Here is an 11,309-nt window from a genome sequence, read left to right as displayed (position 1 = left end):
CACTCGCTTGCACTCACACTGTCCCAATATCCATATAAGACTCAGGTCAACCTACAGATATTTCTCAACCAGTGGGTGGAGCCTTCGAGCAGAGCCGCGTGACGTCAAGGGAGGCCCTTCCCTCGCCCCTACCCCTACTCCCTCTCGTTTTCTTTCGTCCAATGCGTTCTCTTAATGATATTTAGGGGGGACTAACCTCTCCTGTGTCGGGCTTAAGAGTAGTGTCTCTATATCTATCACAATATAAATGGGTTCATACTTCCCTTTATGCTAGTGGTGGCCGTTTGGGTTAGGGTGCGTGTGCTCCGCCTGATGGTGCACCGTGGCGGAGGTTCGAACCCCAGTTACCCAACCACGAACATCGATCGTTTCTATATGGTCTTTGTCGCCTAGAAACAGGACAAATCACTTCATTGGAAGGGGATTCCCCTCGATATTACTTGCTTTGGGGACGATTTAATCCCTTGATCATACTTCCCTTACATAGGTAGAAGGAACAGAATCAGTTGTTTTAGTTCTTAGCCATTAGGGAGAAACCCTCGAAGAAATAATTATGTATACGCCTTGGAATGTCACAAAAGTATTTCCTTGTTCCTGATGGTTGGTGTGGTTTCCATGCCTCGTTACTAATCAGATGTGCACATTATTTCTCTCTCTCTCTCTCTCTCTCTCTCTCTCTCTCTCTCTCTCTCTCTCTCTCTCTCTCTCTCTCTTAATGACACATCTTTTACCTTCCCACAATCATTCTCCACCTTTTTTTCATTATTTTCCCCTGTGATCTCTCTCTCATCGTTATTGATAAAGGTGAAAAAAGGCATTGTTTATTATATTAATTAGTGTTACTTTAAGTACATTGATTTGTAACGGTCCGAATGTGAATGAACGAATGTGAGTAAGTCAGTGAGTAACAGAGTAAGTGTAAGCGAGTGCATGAATGAATGAGAGAATGTGAGTAAGTCAGTGAGTAACAGAGTAAGTGTAAGCGAGTGCATGAATGAATGAGAGAATGTGAGTAAGTCGGTGAGTGACAGAGTGAGTAAGTGTGAGCGAGTGGGAGAGTGGATGAGTGAATGAGTGAAAGAGTGAATGGGTAGCTGAGGAATGTAAGTGCGTAAAAGGTTATGAGAAGATAACACGGCGAGCGAATGAGCGAATATATGAACGAGTTACTGAAATCCCTCATCTCAAAGCCTCGAACCCCTCTAAGAAACCAATAACTAGTTAGTTAGGTAGGGTTTGATTGTAATGCCGAGAGGGAGTCAGGTGAAGAAGGGGGAGTAGCTTAGCGAGGAGCAGAGGCGAGAAGGCGAGGGCAAGGAGACCCACGAGTCAGTGAGGAGGAAGCAACGAGAAGCGGGGTAGACTTGAGGAGGCAAGCACCACTGCAGAAAGCCAGAAGCTTGGAGGACGCACACACCGCCCACGGCCTGCTGTGTGAGGCGGGCTAGCAGGAGACGTGCAGCAGCCCTAGCAAGGAAAGGCAGCGAGTTGGAGTTGAGAGCGGTGTCCACCTCTCCACTCAGCCCCCCCCCCCCCGAAAAACCACCCACGGCCTGCGGGGTGAGACGGACTACAGGATGGGAACTTGTATGGCGGGGTAACCTGCCCCTCGACTGTCCTGGGGGCCGAAATACCACTGCCCCAAGCTGCTCCCTACATCAAAGGGGCGCCCGCCTCTTCATACCACCCGAGTCGCTCCATCTCTACATCAAGCGGCGCCCGTCTGTCCAGCACCAGGACCGCCCATTCCCATCGTGGACGTCCTCTGCCGAGCCCGACACTCACGCCAGCTCCTCCTCCTCCGCATCCAGCAACTACAGAGCTAAGCATTCTGTGTATTCCCCAAATCTCCCTTGTGCCATTAGTTAGCTAGCTTAGAGGCCTACAGCCTGTCGGTCATTCATTTTTTTTTCATATTTTTATTAGCACTCCGCTAACCTTTAAAGTAAACCAAATACATATTTATATATAACCTCAGGCCTCAGGACAAGTGAACACTCGTTCCGAAGTTTGTCTCAAAAGTGGTTCCCACGGAAATCCTCCCACCCTCCATAATTAACCACACAAGTAACGCCCTTCTGGTCACAAACTTCGGAACGAGTGTTCACTTGTCCTGAGGCCTTAACATCCGGGACCAGCGCTCGACAACTACCACGCTACCACATACCATTCACTACCCTAGTGGTTGTCATAAAAAGGGATGTAGCTTTCATTCATTTTATTTATTTAATTTTTTTTTCTCTATTTTCCACGCTACAGATTGATTGATTTTATGGAAGTAAATAAATGTGCCACATCTGAGAGCATATGTCACAGTGGCGGATCTACGGGGGAGGGGGAGTTAACTCCCCCCTTTACCTGGAGAGCATAACTCATGCACCCGCTTCGGAAAACCAGGCTTAAGGTCCGGATGTCTTACCCCTACTTATAAGTAATCTGAAGACATAAATGAAAATAAGTTCACAGTGCAGTTTCTGACAGTTTACTAATTACCTTACCAAGTTGAACATCTTTGAACGTACTTTTCTTTGCATCACTTTGTTTCTTATGCTGTTATTCAAGATACGGATGCGAAAGAAAGTTCGACACCTTACATAAAATAAGATAACTTCCTCTGGCAGTTCAACATAGTCCTTTAAGCTACTTGCTACTTTGCTGACCACAGATTTCCCAGGTTTAAGAGTCTTTTCGCCATGATAACAGTTGAAAAGATGACCAAGCGTCTTCAATTTCCCCATGAACTCGTCATTTGGCTTTACCAGTTTGTCACTTTGCCTGCTCACTGTATCAATCCATGCTGATTTCTCACTCTTCAGATATTTCGAACCAAGGTGGTACTGTGGAAACTTTCTGGCAATAAACCCACCAACGTATGCCATACCTTGAGTTTCTGTCTCATTTTCCAGGGTTCTACCTAAATCAGCCTCACCATCGTCAACGTTCTCAGGGACTTCCTCCATGTCATTAGCACAAGCAATGAAAGACATTGATGATAGGCAAAGTTCTTGCTCTAAGGCGGTTTCATTGTGTTCCTCTCTCTCTTCTACTTTACAACATGAGGGAGCACTTGCCAAGTTGTTTTCCTTGTTTTCCTCTAGAATGTTATACTTTGACCCCATGAGGCTGCTCTTTTTCCCCATGAGGTATGACCGCACACGGTACTTCACTGAGACAGGAGAAGGATGCTCATACCACCCTCCCAGCTGTCGCATGTATGCAAAAAAGTGCTCTAAGACATCCTGGTTTAGTTTGTAAGCCATGACAAAATTTATGTTATAATTTGTTTTTACCATGGAATGTAGCTCCATCAATGACTTGGAAGATATTATTATACCTTTCTGGAAAGGTAAGAGATGTTTCTTGCCATCAACATGCATCTTACTGATTACATGAATCATCAATTTTAGAACATTTATTTGCATCTCTGTTGCCCCATATGCTGACCTGTACTTATTTTTATCAAATAACACTCTGGAATTCATTAAGTCAAACCAATTGTTGGCAAGTGCTATGAACTCACTTGTGGCGCTCCAGTTTTTGCCACAAAGTAAGCCTTTTTCACCAAAGTAAGCTAAGGCCTTAGATGTTGTGGCCGAAAGAAGTTGTACTGCCAGTTTCACATTCATTCTTTGAGCACCGCTGACCTCTATATGTTTATTAGACAAATGGTATGTGGTCTTCAAGTCAGCCTTACTTCGCTCAATCACTTCCCTGACACAACTGCTGTCAACCAATTTCCCATCCTGCATCACAAATCCATCATCAAGAAAGTGATTTCGCATCAACTTCATTAAATGAGGTACATCAGCAAGCACATGCACCTTCCTGCTAGAGACAGCTGGATTGGTGAAATATGGGGTTTCAGTGCTTACTTTCAAGGAATTCCACAAAGCCATGTTAGAGGACCCCATATCATTTACAGTAGCCACCACTGGAAATCCAGCTGCTTCAACGTGACTTATTATACTGAATAGAAGGTCCTTTGTCATTGGACGGTCAAAATCATAATAGACTAACTGTTTCCAAGATCCCACAAGGCCTCTCAACATACAACACTGAACATTTTCTTGGGACCATACAGGGTGTCCGTAGCTTTATCGTAGGACCACTCTTTGGCTACGCTACACTCATCAAAAGACAGGACTGACACACGGTCACGCTCTGTCATAGACACAGCCTCTCTTTTTAGAAGTGACAAAACAGACACCAAAATGCCAGGCTCGACATTTACTTGGGCTGTCCTGCGGTTCAGTGTAGATACTGATGGGAGAGGAATCTTCCATTCATTCCTCACAAACTTGTAGGCCTTGGCGCTCAAATTTCTTAAGGAAAGTGCATGGCTGATATCCTCATCCAGCCACCGGTGAACAGCTTTCTTGCTAAAGACACAATCAATCTGAGAAGGTGACATGTACGCGCTTAGCTGACTTTCAGCATTTTGCAACTTCTCCCTTAACTTCACAATTTCTTCATTCTGAGACTTAATGATGCTATCCTCTCCGCTAATTCTGCAAGAAGACCTGTCTTTTCTTGTCTGGCCTTTAACAGATGGAAATCCATGTCTCCACAGTCACTTGTTGCAGGAACACAAGCTGCGTCCTTCCCTGGAGTGCCTGTGAAGACATTATTCTAAATTAGTAATAGGGCTGTCTAGAAAAACAAGAATACTCGACTGAAAAAAAATATAGTAACTTGTCTCTCATGCACACACACACACACACACACACACACACACACACACACACACACACACACACTTCAGTGTCAAAAAATGCATTGTAATGGAATTTGTAAGAGCAATCGGAGAACTTTAAAGGATTATAGACTGTGGAGTGACAAAATAAGGAAATCGATGACAGCTGTTCTGTATTCCATATCCACACTTATCATCTATATGTCAATGTCAGCAAAGGATGCTATTCCTGAAGCCACTCATAACGTCCATAGACACGCTCCTTCCGTTCATAATCCTACCAAATGCTCCTATAGCACTCTTACCCTTCACAGCTCTTGTCCTATTTTCACCATCCATCTCTCCAGGCTTACCTGACACTGACACCAGATAATTAAATTCTTTAACAACTTCCACTGTCTCTCCACCCATCTTTATCTCACAACTCTCAGCGGCTGGCAGATTCACCCTATAAGGAACGACGAACTCCACCACCTCTACCGCTCTTCTCTGAAACACCAACACTAATTTTCCCAACATTTACTGTCAATTTCCTTCTAGTATACACCCTATGGAATTCACCCACCACTCTCTGAAGTTCCCTTTCACTCTCAGTAAGCCATAGTGTCATCTTCCAACAAACATCCGACCACAGCCCAATCATCGCTATTTACCCCCAGTCTTGCTCCTAAATTACCCACTCTGGCTTTCATTTCCCTCATACAACCATCCATATTACCAATACCTAATTATCTTATTAGATACTATTCATAACAATAGCGTCAGTTATTATTCGAAATAAAATCCTTATAATTTTGTAATCTTCCTTGAAATTATCACTGATATGAAGAAAAACAGGAACTTGTACCTGCACCCTTCTGGCCATGTTGCTGCTGTGAAGGCTGTGGGTGATCATTCACGAGTACACCCTCCAGGTCGTCATCTAACTCAGCACCAGGGGCTGCAAGTGAAGATTTACATTGTTATTATATCTTAGTAAGTACTATATATTCGTAACAATAGTATCAGAGTTATTATTCCAATTCAAATCCTTATAGATGGTGTTATGAGAGAAATGAAGGGCAAAGTTGGGGAAGTTGGAGTAAGAATGTACGCTGAGGGAAGGATGGGTGCTGAATTAAATCTTATTTGCTGATGACACAGTGCTCATTGCAGAAAAGGCAAGTGACTAACAAAATTTGGTCAGTGTCTTTTATAGTGTGTGTAAAAGGAGAAAGCTAAAAGTAAATGTCAACAAAAGAAAGGTGTGGGTTTATGAGCAGAGTAGAAGTGAGGTTGTGGATTTTGTATGCCCATATAGTGTGAACAGAATGTGAAATAGAATGTAAAATAACTGAATGGTGAAGAAGTGGAGGAGGTAAATGATTTAAAGTACCTGGGATCAGTGACATGTAAACATGGTGGTACATAAGGAGGGACAAGAGGAAGGGTATTGCAAGGAAAAAAGGTGGTAGAGTCTTTGGGACGCATCATGAAGGGCAGAAGTGTGAGCATGGAGGTAAAGAAGGATTTGAGAAATACAGTAATAGTACCAAACCTCACATAACCAAGCGCAAACATGGGCCTGAAATGAAAGTCAGAGGTCTAGAGTGAAGGCAGTGGAAATGAGTTATTTGAGGAATGCATGTGGTGTGAGTAGAATGGATGGAATGAGTTATGAGTGTGTATAAGCGTTTTGGAATGTGTCATGTGGGTGAAGGGAAGAAGTGTGGAGTGGTGGAAGAAGTGAAACATTTGAAACAACCCTCGAAAACGAAAGACATTATAAAGTGGTTTGACCACATGGAGCGAATGGACGAGGGTAAGATGACCAGGAGGGTATATGTGAGTGAGACAGAGGGGAATGTTAGATTACCTCCTGTGAAATGAAGGGATAGGGTGCAGGAGTATGTCAGGGAGAGTGAAGGATCCTTGAGAAACCTAGAGCAGGCAAGGAGGGAGTGTCAGGATAGAGAGAGATTGAATCTCTTCTGCCGTGTTCATCCCCTGGTGGGAGATCCTAGGAGCAGGCGTCGAAATGCATTGAACTTCAATATTTTTTTTAAATCTTCCTTGAAATTAACATTGGTATGAAAAAGAACAGGAATACGTACCGGCACTCTCCTGACCATGTTGCTGCTGTGAGGGCTGTGGGTGAGAGTCATCCACGAGCACCCCCTCCTGGGGGTTATCCAACTCAGCAGCTGAAGCAGGGGCTGCAAGTGAAATTTATTTTCATTAACATAGCTGTTATCAGCGCTTAAATAATAAATCTACAAGAAGACAAGGAGGAGGAGGAGGAGGAGGAGTAGAAAGAAGAAGAGAAGGAGGACGAAGAGGAGGAGGTGGTGGATGAAGACGATCAGGAGTAGGAGGAACATTTTCATAAGCACAGTTGGTATCATTAAAAATTAAAAGATTAATCAACAAGAAGAAAAGGAGGAGGATCGAGGGGGAGGAAGAACTGAAGGTGGAGGTGGATGATGAGGAGGAAGACTTTCATTAGCATAGTTAACACTTAAGAGAACGAACTAAACAAGAAAACATCACCGTATCAAGAGGTTATATAATAAATCAACAAGAATAGAAGGAGGAAGAAGAGGAGGAAAAGGAGGAATAATAATAATAATAATAATAGGTAATAATAATAATAATAATAATAATAATAATAATAATAATAATATAATGATGATAATAATAATAACAATAATAATAATGGTAAAAATAATGATGATAATGATGATAATAATAATAATAATAATAATAATAATAATAATAATAATAATAATAATAATAATAATAAAAAGATGAAGAAGAAGAAAAGAAGAAGGGAAGGAACAGTTTTTATCAGCACTTAAATAATAAATCAAGAAGTACCTGCATGCACACACAATCACGGCCACTGGAAAACTGATGTCTTATGAAAGAGGAAAAAAAATACAGCAACATGCAAGGTGACCGTTGCAAGGGAGAATTCAAATGGGGGGCAGGAGAAAGATGAGGAAGGGGAGGAGGAGGAGGAAGAGGATGGAGGGAAGGAAGAAGAGGAGGATGAAGAGGTCGAGGAGGGAAAAAAACATTTAGTAACAGTTGTTATCAGCACTTATAATAAGGCCCGATCGAGTTAGGCTACATAAGTCGGAGAGGAACTGATAATTACGTCCCTTATCTTCATGTGATGGAGGATGTAACGTTGGCACTGCGCCCTCTTGTAGCTGCTGTAAGTGTCTTGGCACTGGTAAGTTCAATAGCTCATATTTTAGGTTCCGTTTATAATCGGCTCCTGAGAAGTGCAAACTGCACACTCTTGCTGTGGTGGGATTAATTATTCTTCTTTGCTGGCAAAACTTAATCCATAATTCCTGATTAACCGCACATTTAGGGAACCTGTGTAAAAGAGTAGAGTGCTCCTTCTTCTTCCTTGACCGGCACCCTCTCACAGTGCAAACATGCACCATTGTTTCAGTGAGGCCAATGCGCTCCGCTCATGTGCCCTCCGCGCTGCTCCATTGTACACTGCCACCATTATTCTCTCGCCACTAACCCCCAGCCCGTGACTCCGCGTGACGTGTATATTGTAGCCTTCCGAGCTAAAACGGCATGAGCCCGAGACAATCGAAATCTATAGGTTGACCTGAGTCTTATATGGATATTGCACTGTCCTACCACACGCCGCTACCCTGCCTGCCTGTAAACTAATAGCCTAGTCTTCATGAATTTATAATACTAGCATATTATTCCTAACTGCTAAATAATAGCCTAGTATTCATGAATGGAAAATAATTGAATAGTATTCATAAATGCAAAATAACGCCCTAGTGTTCATGAATTCAAAATAATAGAATAGTATTCCTAACTGCTAAATAGTAGGGTTGTGTTCATGAATACAAAATAATAGAATAGCATTCCTAAATGCAAAATACTAGCCTGGTTTAACAAAATGCAAAATTATAAGCTAGCGTCCACAGTAAAATTATTAGCTAGAGTACACAGTAAAATTATAATGTATTTCTCTTGACTACTTCATTAGCTTGTTGGCAAGTTATTAGACTCTAAAACTTTTTCCACTTACAATTTATTACAGAAGTTGTGGATACGGTATAACATGCAGAAAACCTTACACCATACGAATAAAATCCAATATTCCTCAAAACAACTTACTTCGTTCCCAGGAGATCACGACCCCCAGGTTAAGAACTGCTGAATTAGAAGCAAGAAACAATAAAGCAATATCAGCGGCAGCAAGGGAGGGTAGCACGGGCTACTACTAACTTGAAGCACTGGGTGGTCGTTACTAACCGACCATCAAATTTGAGTCGACACAAGCAACTGGCGTTGCCTGATGGGGATTATTTTACCATATTGAAAACCTATAAGGTTGATCAGCCGATATAATAACCTTAGCGTTAGAGCGTCGGGATTTGCAGGGTACCAAGATTAATTTCTTATTAGTGTGTGTGTGTGTGTGTGTGTGTGTGTGAGTATATATATATATATATATATATATATATATATATATATATATATATATATATATATATATATATATATATATATTTAGGGGAGGCGGTGGCTGAATGGTTAGCGTGACGGCCCGGCGGTCAGGAGCTCCAGGAGGGACCAGGAGGGAAGACTATCCACATGCTCTCCAAAGAGAGGCTCAAAGATGAGTTGCGGGGGGGGCAGCATGAGCCAACACAAGATGGCGCCGCTATAAACGCTCGCCTGCACCAGAACGGGCTGGGCCGACCATCAGGCCCCACCGGGAAGAAGCCTTGGACCGACCATCAAGACCCACCGGAGGAGCCTACCGGCGCAATATGCCGCGACGTAAAAAAAAAATATATATATATATATATATATATATATATATATATATATATATATATATATATATATATATATATATATATATAATGTGTGGTGTGTGGAGGATGGATGGTAGAGAGAGCGCGATAGTGTTGCCCGCCTATATGGGTCGTACAGCGACGCACCCTCGACGTTTACTCGACCATGCATGCGACGTCGAGCGACTAGGCGAGGGGCGGTCGCGCATAGTCGCCTGGCCCTGCGTTCATCGCGAACCGTCGCAACGGGTTTTATTTTCAAAATTGGGCTCCTCTGCGTACAGTCGCGCGCATTCACGTGCGATTCACTTCGACGTCCTCTCGCATGTCGCCCTCGTGTGCGTATAGGCGAGCGACCCTCCCTCGCCATGTTGCTGTGAGGTGAAACAGAGGCAAACTCGCAGAGACAATGGCAATGCTCCCACGATTTCGTGCATTTTTAAAATCGCCAACCGTCGCGAGCGAAATCGCAGATGTGTAATCCCAGCATTAGAATGCATGAGGTGGACAGGCAAAGAGCTAGATAAGTCATAGGAAGTACAGAACAGAGTAGGCAGGCTGGCTCTATGTGCCAAAAGGTGTGGAGCGGTGGATGCAGTGCGAGGATAAGTAGGCTGGAGCACCTTCGAGGAAAGAATAGGAAAGGCAGATTTAAGGTACAAAGTTAGGCTAAGAAAGATGAATGGGAATAGGTGGGCTGGTAAGATATATAAGCGGGCGGGTCAAAGGACAAAGTGGAACAAGTCTAGAATACGCTAGGAGAAGAAATGTGGGCTGGAGGGCTTCACATTTTCCGAGATGATGCTACTGCGAGAGGAAAAGGAAGTGAAGCGTAGAGTTATGACAGAGTTCAGGAGAGGTGCAAGAGCCTGGAGCCAGAGAGTGTGGGCGAAGAATTCTTTGGAATTATATAATTGGAAGGCAGAACCCAAGTGAAGCCTTCTACTGATAGTAATACTGACGTAGGTGCGCTATTGACTTTGTAAAGGCAGCGCAATATCCCCTATTCTTCGACAACAATCAGCTATCACCTTATTCTACACTAAACATCCTCGGTCTATCCTTATGCTGGGATCACACATCCGCGATTTCGCTCTGCGACGGTTGGCGATTTTGCAAATTTTTCGAAATCGGCATATACGCTCGATATCGTAGCGACGTCCCTGCGATTAGTCGCAATAGTCGCTCGACAAAGTTCGCGCGACTTGCTGGTTAAGCACGGTTAAGCGAGAGACCATCGCAGTATACGCTCGCATACCATCGTCAAACGCAAGGGGTCGCGGTGTATGCGAGCGTATATGCGAGCGACTTTGTACATCGTGTGTATGGCAGCGACGCTGTTTCGGAGCGAGATGGCAGCGAGAGAGCGGGAGGGTGTGAAAAGCCGTTGGCGAGCGACCGCTCGCTCGCATTCAACACTGTCTCAACACTGTCCTGCCACACGCCGCTACCCTGCCCGCCTGCAAAATAATAGCTTAGTCTTCATGAATTCGTAATAATAGCATATTATTCCTAACTGCTAAATAATAGCTTAGTATTCATAAATGGAAAATAACAGAATAGTATTCCTAACTGTAAAATAAAACCCTAGTGTTCATGAATGCAAAATAATAGAATAGTATTCCTAACTGCTAAATAATAGCCTAGTATTCATAAATATAAAATAATAGAATAGCATTCCTAAATGCAAAATAATAGCCTGGTTTAACAAAATGCAAAATTATAAGCTAGTGTACACAGTAAAATTATAAGCTAGCGTCCACAGTAAAATTATTAGCTAGAGAACACAG

General features: G+C 43.1%; 1 long non-coding RNA gene across 1 annotated transcript; it reads right to left on the bottom strand.

The window, feature by feature from the left end:
• Positions 1-4,494: 4,494 nt before the first annotated feature.
• On the bottom strand, positions 4,495-7,277 carry LOC127002470 (uncharacterized). Its single transcript, XR_007756292.1, has 3 exons — positions 6,787-7,277; positions 5,541-5,633; positions 4,495-4,613 (listed from the first exon to the last, which is right to left on the bottom strand). It is a non-coding gene; the product is annotated as an uncharacterized LOC127002470 (long non-coding RNA).
• Positions 7,278-11,309: the final 4,032 nt, after the last annotated feature.

This window comes from Eriocheir sinensis, chromosome 23 (assembly GCF_024679095.1).
Source record: "Eriocheir sinensis breed Jianghai 21 chromosome 23, ASM2467909v1, whole genome shotgun sequence".
Lineage (NCBI taxonomy): Eukaryota > Metazoa > Arthropoda > Malacostraca > Decapoda > Varunidae > Eriocheir > Eriocheir sinensis.
The sequence above is the reverse complement of the archived record's forward strand: the minus strand, read 5'-3'. Positions and strand labels throughout refer to the sequence as shown.